Source organism: Phascolarctos cinereus, unplaced genomic scaffold (assembly GCF_003287225.1).
Source record: "Phascolarctos cinereus isolate Bilbo 61053 unplaced genomic scaffold, phaCin_HiC Scaffold_6;HRSCAF=336, whole genome shotgun sequence".
In the NCBI taxonomy this organism is placed as follows: Eukaryota; Metazoa; Chordata; class Mammalia; order Diprotodontia; family Phascolarctidae; genus Phascolarctos; species Phascolarctos cinereus.
Window position 1 is genome coordinate 1,584,256 of NW_027556069.1, and position 18,017 is coordinate 1,602,272.

The window sequence follows — 18,017 nt, forward strand, 5'->3', positions numbered from 1 at the left end:
CATTAACAGATTCCAAGGTCTTAGATAGCAAATTCCCCTCATCAGAGGTTCATGTGTGACTATAGTTTCACATTAATTAGGGAACATCTCCAAAGTGAGTAGCTTGCATAACTTCCTACACATGTTGTGGTTCCTAATAACATCCTAAGTAAAATCAAATTTCCATTAACATCATAAGTTGCTACTCCAAATAGATTTGCCTTTCTGTTTCTCAAGCTTATCTATCCCTCTCTAGCCATCATTAATCTAAAAGAATGAGACACTTTCAGGACTTGAATCTTATACATAAGTTTAAATAGTAATTTTAGCTCTTTCTAGGCCACGGAATGAATTCAGATCAAAATAGTAAGACCCTTCCTACTTACAGCTTATATGCTTTAGTATTAATCACTAGCCTTAGATCTCTGACACTGCTCCCATTGAGACTGTTTCTCTAAAAGCACCCAGGTTAAGGGAAGACTTATATGGTCTGATGCCGAGTGAAGTGAGCAGAACCCAGAGGACTTTGTATAATAGCAGCCACATTATGCAATGACTAAGAATGTTAAACTGAACCCTTCTCAGTATTACAAGGATCTAAGACATCTCCAGAGGCCTCAGGATGGAAAATGCTGTCCACATCCAAAGAAAGAACTATGGAAGTCGAATCGCTCTCACTTATTTTTACCTTCTGTTGAGTTTTGTTTCATCTTTCTGATGGTTCCTCCTATTGGTTTTAATTTTCACTTACAACTTCACTGATATGAAAATATGTTTAATGGGTATGTAAATGTAAACCTATATCAGTATGTGAGCCGTCTGGGGGGGGGGAGAAAAAGGGAGAAAAAAATTTTCAACTCAAAAGCATATGGAAAAAAAAATTAAAAAAATAAAAAATAAAATAAAAGCACCAGTTAAGTCCAATCCAAGGACACAACAAACCAGAAATGAAACTCTTAAGTTCATAAGAGATTTGAACGTAATTTTCATCAACAATAAATTATTACTGCAACAAATTAGCTTGCAAATAGAAATTTAGTGGGCCCTCTAAAAGAATATCAAAGACTTCATCAAAACATCTTCATAAAATTATCTCCTTTTCTTAAAAACAGCTTACAATTCCCTAATTACCATTGTCAACCTGAACATTGGTTAAAGAGACCACAAGCTAGTGATAAGTGATATTCCATCCTGACTCAGGATGTCTGGGTTACTCAGTTTCATGGTCTCCAAATGTTTAACCTAAGCATTGTTATACCGAGAAATTAGCGAGTTGACCACCCAGGTTAATTTTAAATTGTGGACTTTATTAGCACGCGGCTGCCAGGGATATTCACATCCAAATCAAGCAGCCCCCATCAGGGGTCGAGCCAGGGTTTATATAGGGAGTATACAGGACAGGGAGGGGGATGGATCTTAGAAGTCAGGCAAGAGAAAGAGGTTTTTTTTTTTTTGAGCTGGTCAAGGACACCCCTCTCCCTCTATCTAGATATGATAATGATCTGCAAACTTTCTCATAATGGAGGCTTCCAGAGATATGATCTGAGGGCTGTGGCCTGAGCAACCAGATAAGGGTCTTGCTAAGGAATTTGGAGGTTTCCATGGCCTAAAGGGTCCTACTACCTAAATGGTAAAATAATGTTCTGCATTACAGCATGAGAAAGGAAATTTAAACAAGACAGGCAAATGTCAGATCCACGACATCTAGGTCTCCTTTACCACCATCAAGGTAGTGTCTGGGTTAAAGGCGCCTCAGTGGTCATAAACATAAGAATGCTCTTGATCAGCATTCTTAGCTCACTCAGGAAGAAAAGATCAGTTCAGGTTTTTTGGTCTTTATTGGGGCTCAATTGATCTTAAATGATTATCACCATAAAATTCCTAGTTACCTAATTTCTTTAGTCCAGAGGTGTCTGCAATGGGCCATTTAATCAGTAAGAGTTCCACCTCAGAAAACTCCTGCACAGGATTGATAAGAATTATGAGATTTTACAAAATCTTTCTTTGCATAATTACATAGTTTCTTTACACACACACAAAAATACTTCTACCAGTAATTCATTTAAACAGTAACTCCAAATAGCTTAGTTAACAATTTTAAACTTCGTAAGTGAGAACCAAATAATCCCAGCTAAAACTTTCCTTTAAACAGAGAAAACTTTTAAGTTCTCATTTCTCAAATTATAGTACTTAAAAAGGAAAATGTTACAGAACAGGGTCATATAGAATACCCCAACAGCCTTTACCCATTCCTTTTTTTTCTTTTCTCTTTTCTCTGAAGGCGCATTCTTTATTTAACATTATAGGTTATAAAATGAATTGCTCTTCCAAAAGCATAACTAATACAATTGCTTACCTGATTACATCACATAAGAAAATTCAGAAATATGTAAGCAGTATATTAAAAACTTGGACCAGACCCAATTAATTATTATAAAACCTTTTCTCTTTTCTGAACCCCTTCACCAGATCCCAGTCTCCTGGGGCACTCCACCCACTAGACTGGCTTTTCTTTATTATCTATGGGGTCTGATAGCCTCGGGCCACAACCAGATTCAACTTCAATGGCTCATCCCTCAACAAACCCAATAATTATCCTAAAGAAGGCCTGGTTTGAAAAACATATGTACATATATATTTTTCTATTTTTCTAATTTCTAATTGAGGCCCTGATATGAGAGAATATCTCATTAATTCCAAATACATATCAATAAGCTTTTCTACAATAAAATATGTTTGTAATTATTTCCACAATTGTAATAAACTTTGAAACGACCCATTATCAATTTAGATGGATGTTCTTCTAAGTCACTTTGTACAGAAAATCATTCATCTCATCATTAATATGTTGGGACTATAACTTTAAACCACCATATATTTTTATAATACTCAAGATTTTAAAAGAAAATCTACTATCATAGTCTTAAAACCCAATATACCTCACTAGGTATTTAACAGTTTCAAATTATCTCAATTTCATCACTAAAGATGAAGAGACATCTCCACTCTTTATCACTGAAGACCCATTCTAGGCCAAGAGTTACTTTAACACCATTTCTACCTCACAATGGTCCCTCAAATTTTACAGTCTAAGAGTTTTAGAAATAGAATTTTAGAAATACAGTAATAACCTAAACAATAAACTTCAGATGACATTAATTAAATTTCTAGATTATCACATATAAAAATTATCACTCATTACTCTTAGTACTTTTAACAATTACATTAAATAGTAAATAGTGCCACTTCTAACATATGCCATTGTATTAAGCACTCTATAATCATCATTTTCTTTTCCATAACCATTATAGTTTTCCTTTATAAAACAGTAAACTTAAATCCAATCAGATCCTAATTTATAATGGCTATATATGATAAACATTTAAAAACATTTTTGTTTTAAATCCAATACTCTTGGCCCTTTAAAAGGAAATATTCTCCACATGTTTGTATATTCCCTTAAACAGACAAGTGTAAATAATTCCTGCTTTAAACAATTACCTTCCTTTTTTTCTTTCCTACTTCAATGTTAACTAGGCCTAATTAATTTTCTCCCCTTAGGCAGAAAGCTTCTGGAGTTCCAATAAGTAATTGAACAGCCCAGTTTATGTAACAATCTCCAATCACAATGATCTGCAAAATTTCACTTCAATTCTACCCAAAGCAGAGTCAAACTTCCTCACATTTTAAAAACACCTTGAAGGCAGCCAGAATCAATATCCAAGGGTGACCTACCTCAAAACAAATACCCACTCATCAAGGCTGGGACAGCTTTGGACTCAGAAGGGACATAAGAATTGCAAAGCCAGAGAAAAGCACTCTCCTAGCCTTTCCCCAAATAGCTTTTATAATGTTAAAAACCCTTATTTTTGTAATGTTAAGCACATTGCCCCTATGCCAAACACATTGGCGGGAGGGATAAAGACAGCCATTCAAACTCATAGCCTTGGAATCCCATTAAACCTGAATTCTAATCCTGGGCCCTTTTTCTTCTCTTGGCCCTAGCCATCTTGGGCTGCAAGCTCCTTATCAGTTAAAGGCTGCTTGCTGGCCTTCCACTAACTTCTGAGAGATTCTCTCATTTTTTTATTCTAATCTCAATCTCCCCCAGAAAGCCTGAGGCAGGAGGCTTTTCCTACTGTTCCTTTTCCAATCTCAGACCTCAAAAGTTACCCCAAAATTTTTCTGACAGACACAAAACATCCATAGACAGACAGACAGACAGAGAGACAGACAGACAGGGTGCGCACAATCCTACTTCTAACCAGTTTTGACCAGTGAAAACAAACTCATTTTGTCCCAGGGTCCCCTTTGAATGGGTTCCAAGGGTTTTTTTTTCTCCTTTTCTTTTCCTCTTACTTGACTTAAGAATATACCCGTCGATGTTGGGGTTATAACCCCTGGGCCCCAGCAACCAGCATAACCTTTTTCTTCTTGAGGGGCCTCTCTTTTATCATTTACATACAAATTTAGCAGTTAACAAATCCAATCCTCATCTGATCAAAATTTAGGCCCAAACACTGATGGTGCCAGGACAGGTTCCTTAGTTCACTCTTGGCAACAATATTTAATCATTTTCTTCCCTCTAGTCCTGGTAAAGAGGTCTAGGACTTTTGGGGTGCTTGGACCCCAAGATCACGGTACTGGGCCCTGCTGAATAAATTCAACTCAAATCTTCTTCAGCCAGAGGAAAAGTTTATTAGTGATAAATCACATTGACTAGGTGACGCCCGTAAAGATGAGTGGGCATGAGAGGTTCTCTGCCTTGAGGACCTGAGATTCTCAGCCTCTGAATGAGGGCCAAGGTGGATCTTAAATACTAAAGTAACTTTGGGTGGCCAGAGAAGGGGGTTGGGAAAAGGGTATAGGTAAGAATTCTAATTAGGGAGGTCAGAGAGATTGAATAGACAATAGGAATAGCTAATGGAGGGAACAGGAAGGCAGAAGCTTGAAAGGCATCTGCACAAAATCAAGTTGGGGCTAGGGCTTTCAAAAGGAGATAAAAGAAGGCCTTTCTGGGGCCTATAGACAAGAGGGAGCCAGATCTGAATAAGATTAAAAGGTAAAGCTTTCAAAGGGAGATGAGGGTCTGGGGCCTGTGAGTCAGACTCCCTTTGGGGCAAAGGGCGAAGATCTTGGCTTGGGCCCCACCCCCATCTTTGGGAGCATCCTCCCAACTTTCTAACATCCTTCCCAGAGGGCTATCAAGAAGGAATGTCGTCCCTGGGGATTCCTCCCTCTCTTCCAGGTACCTTAGAATTTGCCCCTCCCATCTCCAAATCTGTTCCTAGCTCAAGGCTAACCAGTCAGATCCCCGGACCTTGTGAGTTTGAGACCAGCAAAGATTGTTTCTTACCTTTGCCCAATATATTGGCTCTTGTGGTCTGCCGGTGGCTTCCCCAATCCCCTGGACTTCTTCCATGTGGTCCAAGATCAGGAGTTCGGTTGGGAAAGGCTCAATTCACTGAGACCGCTGAAATACAGCGGGAGCGCTCTTCCCGGGATGTCTTACCTCGTCCCCTCCGAAATCTAGATCGAGCCCCACGTTGGGCGCCAAATTGTTAGAAATAAGCTTGACACCAAAAAGTTAGTATCAAGAAAATTTATTATAAATAAAGTCCAGAGGAGGATTTAGACGTTTCTGGCCAGAAGCGGGTTCCCACTCCTCTTCAGGAGGGGTGGGCCCTGAGTGTAAGGGCAAGTGTGCTTTTATGCAGTTGAATTTGGCGCGAAACCTCCCAGGCCGGGATTGGTCCATCCCTTCCCAGGTTACACCTTTCCTTACATGTTTCCCCTTGTTATGCTCAAGTATGTTCCCCCTCCCTTGGTTATACGTCCCATGACTTGTTAATGAGGCTCTAATTTTATGCAGGGTGTGTCAGATAATAGTAATGAAGCTCATTAAGAAGGCACACTAACATCTTTCAGGTGTCCTCAGGTTGACCCTAACTGGTCTGAGCTGGCTTGACCCTTCTCTTGATTTTGTGGTCTTCTTGGAACAATCCACTTACTTCGTATGGGTTAAGCCCAGCCCACCTACAGTGTACCACTTCCTGGGACCTTTGTTCTTTAAATCTCTGCATTATTCTACCTGTGGAAACTTAAGCCCTTCTAATTCTAACACAATGGCTTGACATATCAGAGGCAGTGGTCTTGTTAGCTGGATTTCTAGTTTTAGTTTCTGACTGACCCATAGCCAATTTGCCAGATCGATCCTTACCAAAGGGGACCTGATACAGTAGCCGAAGTTTCTGAACCTCGACTGGATCCCCGACCCCAGAGCTAGCTTGAAGGGAATTTTCTTTCGGACTTCAACCAAACTAGTGGGACGTCCATGGAAGGTGGGAATAGGAGAAACTTACCCGACCCCATCAAGGTTAGGACTCCAGGAAGAAATGGATCCTGAGGCGCCTGAGCCACTAAAGCGTTGCCGGGGTGGGCTGTAGTTTTCTCCCATTCCTTCAGTTCCAATCCAAAGTCACAGCACCATTACTGTTAACCTGAAGGTTTAGTTAAAGAAGGCAAACAAGTTAGGTGATACCCATGATTATATAGTTTATTCCCTTTTAGCTAGCGAATCATGTTAACATGGGAGCCAGATGGCAGATGGAATAATCTCTCTTCTCTACAGAACCTTGAACTTCTTCCTCCCAGTATATGACTAAGCCCCTCAATCAGTACAGACATATTAGCTGCCCCCAATGAGGCACACGGACTTTAGTCAAACCTAGCGAACATTTGTCAACTCTGAAAACAAATGTTAAAAACTCCAAAGGCCATCTCCAGTAATTGGGCCTGAGGTGTTTGATGTCCCATTGCCAATTTCTGCAGTTTCCTCTGAATATCTGGGGCAGACTGACTAATGAAGTGCATGCCAAAGATTGCTACCCCCTCTCTAGAGTTGGGGTCTAGATTGGTGGAGTTTCTTGATAAGCTTCCATCAACTGACCTGGAAAAGGTCATTTGCTCCCTAAGTAATCTTGATTTTCTGATAATTTGCTTGCTTTTGAAACCCCTTTCTGAGGTCTTCTAATATGGTCTCTCTCCTATCCCCATTCTTCTGATAATGCCATCCAGAGTCACTAGTGGGAACAGCAACTGCTCCCAAGGGGGTATCTCGTGGGGTCAGAGCTGGCCACATGGTCCACAAACTTCTGGGCCTGTTCCCAGATTCTCCTCTTCTTCTAAATGGTGCAACAAGTGAAGAAGAAGATATGCAAGTCTCCCCAAGAAAGCTCAAATTGAAGAGACACATTCCTAAAGCTCTCAGTAAACTTAGAGGGATCTTCAGAGTACTGACTCAGTTTGTCTTTAACCTGAGTGAGGTCAAAAACTGAGGATGGGACAAGCACTCTAATTATCCCACTGGGTGAGCCAGCTACTTCCCTTAAAGGAAAAAGCCTTGAAGGCACCGTGGAATTGGGGGCGGGACTTAGAAGGAGGGAAGATAAGAAGTCCCACTCCTTGTGAGGGAGGGGATGGGGGTGTGGGCTGTTGGGAAGCTGGATTGGGCTGCAAGGCTGGGGGATCCAGTGGGCAAGGGGAAGGATCAGCTGGAACCAGAGGAGGGAGAGGAGCCAGAAGAAGAGATGCAGTGGGGGCTGCCACAGGGGTGGGGCCTGGGCCAGAGGTGCTGCAGGAGTCATAGGGGAGATGGGTGGGAACAGCAGGAGGGGGAAAGGAGAAGGGAGAGGGTAGGAGGTGGAAATGAGAAAGGGGGCAGAGGAAAAATGAAGAGGAATGAGTAAATTGCCAAGGGGTGAGAAATGTGAGAAGCAGTGTAGGGGTTGGGGAAAGCAGGAGAGGGTGGGGAAGAGGAGGGAACAGCAGGAAGGGGTGGAGAAACAATGGGGAGGGGGGGAGGGGAAAGAGCATGGAGGCAGGGGCAGAGACAGGGAAAGGGGTGGTAAAAAGGTAAGGGAAGATGACCTAGGGGCTGAAGCCCTGGGTGCCGAAATAAGGGGATCATCTAAGATATCACGTTGTTGCCCTTTCCCCTTTGTTGGGGCAGCTTTAGCTGTGAGCATCTTAATTTTTTTATTTTTTCTGAGAATGGGGGTCTCTGAGAATGTCATGAAGGCCATTATGGTATTTCCATCCACTCCCGTTCTCAGAGACAGTATAAATCTAGCTATAAAAAAGTACTGTATTGCAAAAACCCCCAAATGGTCCATGTTTCTTGGTCCTCCAGGTGATACTGAGGCCAAGCTGTGTTGCAAAAGAACATGAGCCATTTCTTTTTGTGACCTCGATAGAAATTGAACTTTTTTCCAATTCTTTAAAAGAGAACACAAGGGCAAATTTTGGGGAATTGAAAAGGATTGGCCCATCCTGGGAGTGGGGGCTGGTAGTCCCTCCATGAAGGAGGATCTGGGGTGTAAAGGGGGTACAGACAGAGTAAGGCTCAGGAAATCAAAAAGACACCTACAATTTTCCCAATTCTCCAGCATCCTAGAGAATTGAGAGAATTGGGCATACACTTCCAGATAGGGTGTCCCCCAAGCAGCAGAAGGCATGCCCAGGTCCAAGACAGCCATCTGACCTGAATGTAACCATCTGACCCAAATGGAGCCTGAGAGCATCAGGCCTGAAAAGCATCTTCAATCCTTCCTAGGTGCTTGGAGACTGACCCCAACTACAGAGTGAGAAAGGGATAGAGAGGGAGGGGAGGCTTATATAACTTCCAGTCTTCCCTAGAGAAGGGCTTGAGGGGGTCAGGCAGTTCCCTATAGAGGGCCACCAGTATGTTGTGGTTTCATGTGCTGGGAACCCAGAAATGCAAGGGTACAGGGGAGTCTGCCTCAAAAGAATTCAACCTCTCAAGCCTTCTTTCAGTCAGAGTAGAGTTTTTATTATAACATACTTAGGTGGGCAAGATTCCTAGGAAATCTGCAAATTTGATGAGAATGGGACTGATACTTATACACAAAAAAGACTGTGAGAAGATCTGAATGGGATTAAGGAGTGGCAAGTAGCCTGGAGTGGTCTGGGAGCGACAAAGAAAGGGTCTGGATGGGATTAAGGAGTGGCAGGTAGCCTGGGGTAAACCAGGTGAAGACAGTGAAAGGAGTCAAATGGTCAAAGAACTACAGTGAAAGGGCAGTTAAAAGGATAATTGAGTATCTACGTAGACTGGGATGGATCAGATGCCTCATTCCAAGCACTGGTGTGACAATGTTCAGGGGCCTTTAGGGGTCCAGGTCCAGGTAAAATAATGTTCTGCATTACAAACCCACCCCACAAGCCCCAAGCCTCCAGCCATCCAGAAAAATGCCTGGGCAGGCAAGAAGTCCCCAGTGGGAGTGTTGGGGTGCTTGGGTGCTTATGCTTAGGTTCTTATGTTTGGGTGCTTGTATTCAGACCCCAATTTCTCCCTACCCTCAGAAACACTGTCCCTTGATAATCATTTAAGCTCCGAGTGAACTAAAAACACCCCTTCCTGTGTCAAGCAAATTCCAGGACCAGATACAGCTGATCAGTATTCTTCCTGTTTGTTATCACTGGGCCCAGGGTGTGGGGGACCAGATACTCTCTTGAATAATGGGATTTTTCTTATCTTGAGTTTCAATTGAGAACTAACCTCTCCTTAACCACTCCCTCATCCCACCCTGATTCACCTAGTTAGCATATTGGGCACATGTTTTATTGTATTTTATCCTATATAAACTTTAACTGTACCTCTCTAAGGTTGCAGGATCTTTAAGAATCCTTGCCCGCTGAAAAGCGTAACAATAAATCTTTGCCACCTTGGGTTAAAGAATGCTTGAGTCTGTGAGTTCATTCCAGATGACCCATCTTGTACTCTGGTCTTTGAGGGGTCACAACCTCTCAACCTCTCAGCCCACAACAGGAGCAGCCTTGGAGGACCAGGCACACACATGTACGCTTATACTTACATACACATGTAAATATACACACAGATGATCCTACCTATGCACATAACACTGGCATAAACAAAGGTGTTAATACTCCCACGACTTCTCACCCATGTTCACACACATCCCCCTGGGCACTAAGAAAAGTTAATTTGGTGAGGGGAAACCATTCAGGAGTAGGTTGAAAAGGGGATAGAAGAGAATATAAGGAGGTGATGTGGAGGGGCAGGAGGGCAGCAGACAGGCAGTGGCTTTTTGGAGGGGAGAGGGGACTTACCTATGCAAGAAAGTGCAGAACTTCTGAGATACCTCAGGTGGAGAGGGGGTGAGTAAAAAAGGGAAGAGGTGTGGTGGGGGAGAAAAAAAGGCAGTGAGGGGTAGGGAGATCTCCAATTGCTTATGATCCTCACCTCCTCCCTGCTGCTGCAGACTGGGGAACAGGGAATTTACTCCTTCTTCCTCCTCCTCCTGCCCCTCCTTTTCTTTCTGCAACAAAGAGATACTGGTGAAAGGTGTTGGGGGGGAGGAGGCCTGAAAGTGATCACAAGAGCTGGGCTGATCTCCAGCCAGAGCAGAAGGCAGAAGGAGAAGGGAGAGGAGGTGGCTCTATGATTTCAAGCCTAGAGCAGTGGGGAGCCCTCCCTTAGTTTCCCTTAACCCCCATCACCCAGCCAGTAGAGGGGAGGAGGGTATAGTGCATAATCCACTTGGAGGAGGGCCTGGAAGTGACCAGCATCCCAGGATCCTGAAGGCTGCTTGCTTGGGCTGGAGGATGGGGTGGCTGGCAGCTGCGCTCAGCTTGAGGTTGTCAGCCGTCAGCCCCTTTACAGAAAACCAGAAATGGAGAGGTCAAGGCAGGAGGTGTCGTGGGCTCCACAAAAGGGAAGAGCTCAGTAGCAACAGCATCTACAAACCACCAGCCAGTGAATGGGACCTGGATTCCTGTCAACCCCCAGAGCAGAAGAGGAAAGGGGTGGCCTGGGGAAGGGGGGCTTTCAGCCTCCTTTCTCAAGGCATGAGGAGACAAAATCAGGCCAGGACTGGGAGGGACATGGAGGCACCTAGGCATGCAGGCATGTCCTCCCCTGACCACACCTAGGCTGTAGGAAATGGGGGAGGAATGCAATTGCTGATGGGCAACTCCACCATCAAATTAAAGGCAGAGGCTGGGGATCCTCTGGGACTCCAGGCATCAAAGTCAAAAGTCTTTGGATGCTGAGAAGGTGTTTTGATCACACAGCTTCAGGAATAGTGACTGGACATGTGAGAGATGTAAGGGACACTCAGGGAAGGACAATCTCTCCATTGGCACCTTCTCTGCCTGCAATTTGTACTCTCAGAAACTTGCCTAGAGCACAAAGAGCTTAGGTGACTCAGTAATCTCAATATATTCAGGTAGTATGTGGTGGAAGATCAAGGGATAAACTCAAAGATTATCTCCCAGGTCACCTATGCCCCAAGAAGATGGAGTGACAGTGCTCTTCTACTTGAATGAGAGAGAGGCAGTCATGTCAGAGGATCACCAAGAAGGAGAGTCCAATGAAATGGGCAAGCAATGAAGCCCAGAAGACATGCACCAGGCAAAGTGTTAATGTAGCTCACAGACAAGGAGAAAATTCAGAGGGAATAGGTACAGGAAAATGGCTGGTCTTAGCCACAAAGGATATTTGTTAAATAACGAGCAAATTTTGGCCAAGACTTTACCAATGTCAAATCAGCATAGCCCAAGCATGGTGCAAAAGGAAAATAAACCCTGGGGCACACAAAAATCAGACATTAAGGGAGACTCTAGATGTAGTCTTTGTAGTAGTAGTAGAGCTAGGACTCCAATCTGGCTGCTCTAACAATATATCCCACTATTCTTATCCATGGTCCAATGACCATGGCCTCCATCCTGAATAAAGCCTTTCAAGTCTCATATGTGTGTTCTCTGTCTGCTGCTGTCTTCACCCAGTTCTTACCTTAAGCCACCAAAAGGGTTTACAGAATCACAGGCTTTAAATCTCCAGCTCGAAGTACCCTCAGGGTCCACCTTGTCCAATCCCCTTATATTATAGAGGAAAATGAAGCCTAGGGAGGTAAAAGGACTTGCCCCAAATCACTTGTAGGATCAGAGATTTAGAGTTGCAAGGGACCTCAAAGGTCAATGAGTTGAACTTTCTTATTTTCAGAGAAAAAAAATTGAACCCCAGAGTGATGGCATGAGTTGATTAAGGTCACTCTGCCAGTTAAGTGTCCAAGGGAGGATATGAACTCAGATTTGCCCAACTCAAAATTGAGCAGTGTAGCAATTATATTCTGCAGCCTCTTATATGCTCATCTCACTAGTGTATGGAATAGACCTTTGGTCAAAACTACCCAATTGCTTTCATCAAGGCCATGGAACCACACTGGCTTTCTTGCTGTATGACTCTTAAAGACAAAGACATGCAAAGAAGAGAAGAAAGAGAAGTTAACACCATCATGCTGCTGAAATGCCGGCAGATACAGAGCTTTCTGAGGTGTGCAGCATACAGAATTTGGAAGGCAGAAGTCAAATTGCAATCTCACTTCAGTCCTTCCAAATTCTGCAACTGTGTTCATGTCACCTTTACCAGAAAACTACTTTTCATGTTTGGTTTTTATTGGCACTTACCTCACTGAGTAAGCTGGGTGATGGGATGACAAATAAAACAAAAATTGATCAGAAATGTCACACAGCATCATCATCACCACCACCACAAAAAACCACCAACTTTGACTGTCATTATTTTAAGAACAATTAGGAGTGTCATCATTGAATGGTTCACAAAACAAAAACAAAAAAACTATTTAGAATTCATCAGCATGATTTCAACTGACCAAACAGAGATACCGCTTTTTTTGTTGCAAGCCACAAACCCCCCTTCAAAAATCAATCTACAGCTATGTGGCACATCTCCGGCCTTGGAGTCAGGAGGACCTGAGTTCAAATTTGGCCTCAGACACTTGACACTTACTAGCTGTGTGACCCTGGGCAAGTCACTGAACCCCATTGCCTAGCAAAAAACAGAAACAAAACCAAACAAAAATCAACCTACAGAAATTCCCTACAAAATCAGAATGAATAACTGAAAATTGTTTTAAAATATCACTTTACCATTCGCGTGTGCAATTGTCCAGAGAAAAGACCATTCTGCTACACAAACCATAGTGCACGGTCATGGTAATTAAAATGTCAAAGCCCATGCAAAGTGATTCCTTAAGTACCTGTCAGTATCATTCTGTAAATGTCACCCGCTGTATTACCACTTTTGTCTTTTGCAAAGAACCTTGAGCCAGCAACAATTCAACGGCACTGAATGTGTGAGATTTGATAAGTCCTGGGAAAAAAAAGCCAGAAATAAGGAGTGAGCACTCCACATGTCAGGGTCTGATAGGCCAGGACTGTATTTGAAGACAAGGGCTATCCATCCATTCATACCTCTGAGCTGGTCTCTTTATTTGTCTGCAGAAAGTGCTGCTGGCCTCATTTCTTTCCATGGACTCATCAATGGAACTGAAAGGTGTCATCATACTTGCCATGTGGACCTTGAACACAATGATATGGTCAGACCTGAAGAGATGGAGGGAAATGGAGTAGAAGACCTTAAATAGTTTCAACTTGGGAAATGTGCAAATGGCTACAAGGTCATCTGCACTCTGATATTGGGAGTTTTCATTTCAAATCTCACTTCACCTCTGTTTCAGTTGAAGCAACCTGGCTCATTCACTTTGACAAATTTTGAGGCTTACCTCAGAAAACTCCTTTGTAAAATATGGGGAGGAATGGTTCTTGCCTCACTCACTAGCCAGGATAATGCAATGTCCAAAGAAATCCAAAAATCACAAGATGCTGACAATACCATCATCTTCATTACCGTCATCACCATTATTCCTGTGATTGGAACTATGCTTCCTTCCTGCATGTACCCTTCAGAAAAGATCCTTCATGAGTACACATGAAGAATTTCATCTGTCTATCCAGAAGCATCTTCTTTAGTTGCCAGTCATGATTCCCTTTCAAAAATCCACCCTCGAGAAGTGTTTTCACTAAGAGAAATAGTTTGGGCAATCTTTTTTTAGCCTTATTCTTGCCATGAGTCACTGGTCCACAAGAGGGAGTCTGAATCTTTGGCAAAGAGACCATTTCAGGATTGAAAAATGCAGAATCTTTTTGAAAACTCAGGAATCCACCGACAAAGAAATCAAAGACCTGACCACTTCTAATATCCTGGAAACTGACCCAGCCTTGGTGCATCTTTTGGCCCTTGCATACTACCTTCCTGCTGCCACAATTTAACAGAACACTTGTAGGATTTGAGGAGATAGTGTTTACGAACCAAAATGCAATGTGACTGCAACAAGGATGATATGGTAAAAGTCCTGTGCCTTGGGTTTGAGGCCCACTTGAAGCCCCAAAATTTAAATTATCATGTTGACCTCTCAAAAAAAAAAAAGAAAACATAGGCCTTCAATGGCATCAATGGTTTTAGCAGAAAGCCTGTAAAGCATGGCAGCTCTTACCATGAATTAAAGGGATTCAAGCTAAATGATTGAATTGAAGGTGAAATTAGGGTTAGAGTCCAAACTCCACGTAAAACCGCTCAAAAAGAAAATGTTGGTGATTCTATAGTGGACTGTGTTCAAGTCCAGGTAAGGTTTAAACCACTTGGACACTTCTGTTTGTCCGACCATTTTATCTCTTCTACATCATTTCCCTTCATCTCTTCAGGTCTGGCTATTTCTTTGTCTTCCAGGTTCACATGTGAAATGTGATACCGTTTTTTGGTGGCAATACAGAGTCCAGGAAGAGATATGAGGCCAGCAGTACTTTCATCAGGCCAAATAGTAAGACAAGCTTAGAGATACAAATGTATGGTCCTTTTTCACAAACACAGTCCTGGCCAGTGACTCTTATGTGTTCAGTGCTCAGACCTTCTTCTTGGCTTTTTTCTCAGGACTTGTAAAATCTATCATGCAACATGCCATTGAATTGATGCTGGCAGAATGTTCCTTGAAAACAACAAATAAGTTAACAGAGTTGGTATCAGTTACAAGATCATACTGAAAAGAAGGCCCTTCATCAGTGTGCATTGAATTTTGCATTTATAATTAGTAGGACATTTTAATATGTGTTGTGTCACCAAATTGGCCTTTCTTCCAAGTGATGACTAATGGAAGTGGTAAAGTGACATTTGAAAATACTTTTTTGTATATCATTTTGATTTTGGAAGCAATCAGTAGGTTGATTTTTGGAGAGCTATTTGTGTCTGGCAATAAATGACTAGTATCTCTAAAGAGTCAGCTTATGTTATACTGATGGCTCCTTTAGGAATGGGTCAATGGCAGCATTACAAATGCTTCTGGCAACAGCGACACTCAATAATGATAGTGCTGGTTGTGATGAGATGATGATGCTGAGTGCCATTTCTGTCCAATTTTTCTTTTATTTGCCATCTCCAAACCCTGGCCATTCAGTAAGATAAGTACTAATAAGACTACACATGAAAGAGAAGTGTTCTGGTGAAAGTGACATGGTCATAGATTTAAAAACAGACAAGGCCAAATGGTAAAAGAGGTACAAAAATCCAATGAGCAGAAGAATGCCTTGAAAAGCAGAATTTGCCAAATGGAAATAGAGGCAAAAAAAATTCACTGAAGAAAAAAAAACTTTTCCAAAGTAAAATTGGCCAAATGGAAAAAAGAGGTACAAAAGTTCACCAAAGAAAATGATCCATTAAAAATTGGAATTGAGCAAATGGAAGCTAATGACTTCACCAGAAGTCAAGAAACAGCAAAAGAAAACAAAACAAAAAAAGAAATGAAAACACTGGAAGACAATATCACCTTGGAAAAACACCTGACTTGGAAAAATAGATACAGGAGAGACAATTTAAAAATTATTGGACTAACTGAAAGCCATGATCAAAAAAAAAGAACCTAGACATCATCTTTCAAGAAATTATCAAGGAAAAGCACTCTGATATTTTAGAACTAGGGGGTAATACAGAAATAAATGCCCTGATTACCTCCTGAGTGAGTTCCCCAAATGAAAACTCCCAGGAATATTATAGTGAAATTCCAGAGCTTCCAGGTCAAGGAGAGAATATTGCAAGCAGTCAGAAAGAAATAATTCAAGTATCATGGAGTCATAGGATAACATAAGATTTAGCAGCTTCTATATTAAAGGATCAGATAGCCTGCAATATGATATTTTGGAGGCAAAGGAGCTAGAATTACAACCAAGAATCACCTACCCAGCAAAAATGAATATAATCCTTCAGGGGAAAAACTGCCTATTCAATGAAATAGAGGACTTTCAATCATTCAGCACTGGAAGTCTCAAGTCAAGCCCTGATCCAGCAGTTGTGGTGGATGTCTCTCTGCGGGTCTGTCCTGCCTTTCACTTTGAGGATTTTTTTTAGGTTTTTTTTGTGGGGGAGGAGATGGTGGTGGTAGGAGGCCACAGTGTACCAAGTTGAGGAGCACTACCAGAAAGAAATCCCGGTACAGCATGGTAAAGTTTACATAGGTGCTTTTTTGGAATGCTGATTTCTTATAGGATTCCCTACATAAAGTGCAATTTGCATAATGTGAGTTTGCATAAAGCAACATCTGTCTGTACTCCTTTCTATTCCCATTCAGTTTTCTCTAGAGGTCTTTCATATATAAATTTCCTAATATTCTATTACTTTTCTTAACTTCTTTCTTACTCATTTTATGGTTAGATTTATCTAGCTCACAGAAGAAAAAGTTGAGGTCCCTCAATACTAAAGTTTTACTTTCTGTTTCTTCCTGTAATTCATTTAACTTTTTTAAAAATTTTAATCCTACGTCATTTCCCAAATATATATTTATTATTGATATTACTTCATTGTCTGTCGTTCCTTTGAACAACAGGCAGTTTCATTGCTTACCCCTTTCAATGGGGTTATTTTTGATTTTGTTTTCTCTGAAATCATGATTGCTATCCCTCCATTTTTACTTCAGCTGAAGTATAACAGTTTCTCATACAGCCCCTTATTTTAACTCTGTGGTTCTCTGTTTCAAGTGCGTTTCTTGTAAAAAAATGTATACATAAATACACACACACATATGCATATACACATATACAGAGAGAGACACAGAGAGAGAGAGAGAGTTGGATACTGGCTTCTAATCCATTTTGCTTTCATTTTATGAGTGAGTTCATCCCATTCACACATTTAGGATCACTAACTATGCATTTCCCTTCTTCCTATTTTATTCTGTTTCTCCTTCTTTCTCTCTTTTTATCCTATCCCTCCTCTAATTTCTGTTTTGTATATGACCACTGTATTCTTTTATCAGCCCACTCTTTTATCACCACTTTTTCTTTCCCTTTTCCCATTCTCTGACTTACCTATAGGGTAAGATAGATGTTTATGACCAATTGAGTAAGTCTATATAGATACACACTATAGATATAGATATAGATATAGATATAGATATAGATATAGATATAGATGTAGATATAGATGTAGATGTAGATGTAGATGTAGATGTAGATGTAGATGTAGATGTCGATATAGATATAGATATAGATATAGATATAGATATAGATATAGATATAGATATAGATATAGATATAGATACAGATATAGATATAGATATAGATATAGATATTTTTCCTTTTTGAACCAATTTAGATGTGACTGAGGTCCAAGCATTGGCCACTACCCTTCTACCATTTTCCACTCCAGGGTGAAAGCTCTTCTTTGCACACCTATTTGATGTGAGATCATTTCCCCCATTCTTTCTCTCCTTTCTGTGTCCATATTTCTCATCTATCCATTTATTTTACATCATCCCAACCTAACTGGCTCACTCCCAAACCTTCTCTCTGTGTAGAATCCTTCTACTTGCTCTAATAATGATAAAATTCTTACAAGATATGCATGTTATCTTCCCTTATAGAAAAGTTCACAGTTTAACCTTATTGGGTTGCTTATGATTTCTTTTTCATATTTACCTTTAAGTGTTTCTTTTGAGTTTTGTATTTGAAAGTCATATTTTCTCTTCAGCTCTGGTCTTCTCAGGAAGTTTTCAAAGGCTTCTATTTCATTAAATATCCATTTTTATCTTGATGTATTTCATAGAGAGCAAGCCTGTAGTAACTGAAATGTTCCCAGAGAGAGTGGCTCC

At 41.3% G+C, this 18,017-nt stretch overlaps 1 long non-coding RNA gene across 2 annotated transcripts; it reads right to left on the reverse strand.

Annotated features, from left to right (window-relative positions):
- Window positions 1-2,512: 2,512 nt before the first annotated feature.
- Window positions 2,513-12,621, reverse strand: LOC110202241 (uncharacterized). 2 transcript variants are annotated; one of them, XR_002322677.2, is made up of 3 exons: window positions 10,265-12,621; window positions 6,342-6,479; window positions 2,513-5,508 (listed from the first exon to the last, which is right to left on the reverse strand). It is a non-coding gene; the product is annotated as an uncharacterized LOC110202241 (long non-coding RNA). The 2 variants fall into 2 exon arrangements; XR_013487735.1 differs by lacking the exon at window positions 2,513-5,508 and having other exon boundaries at window positions 5,567-6,479.
- Between the last annotated feature and the right edge of the window lie 5,396 nt (window positions 12,622-18,017).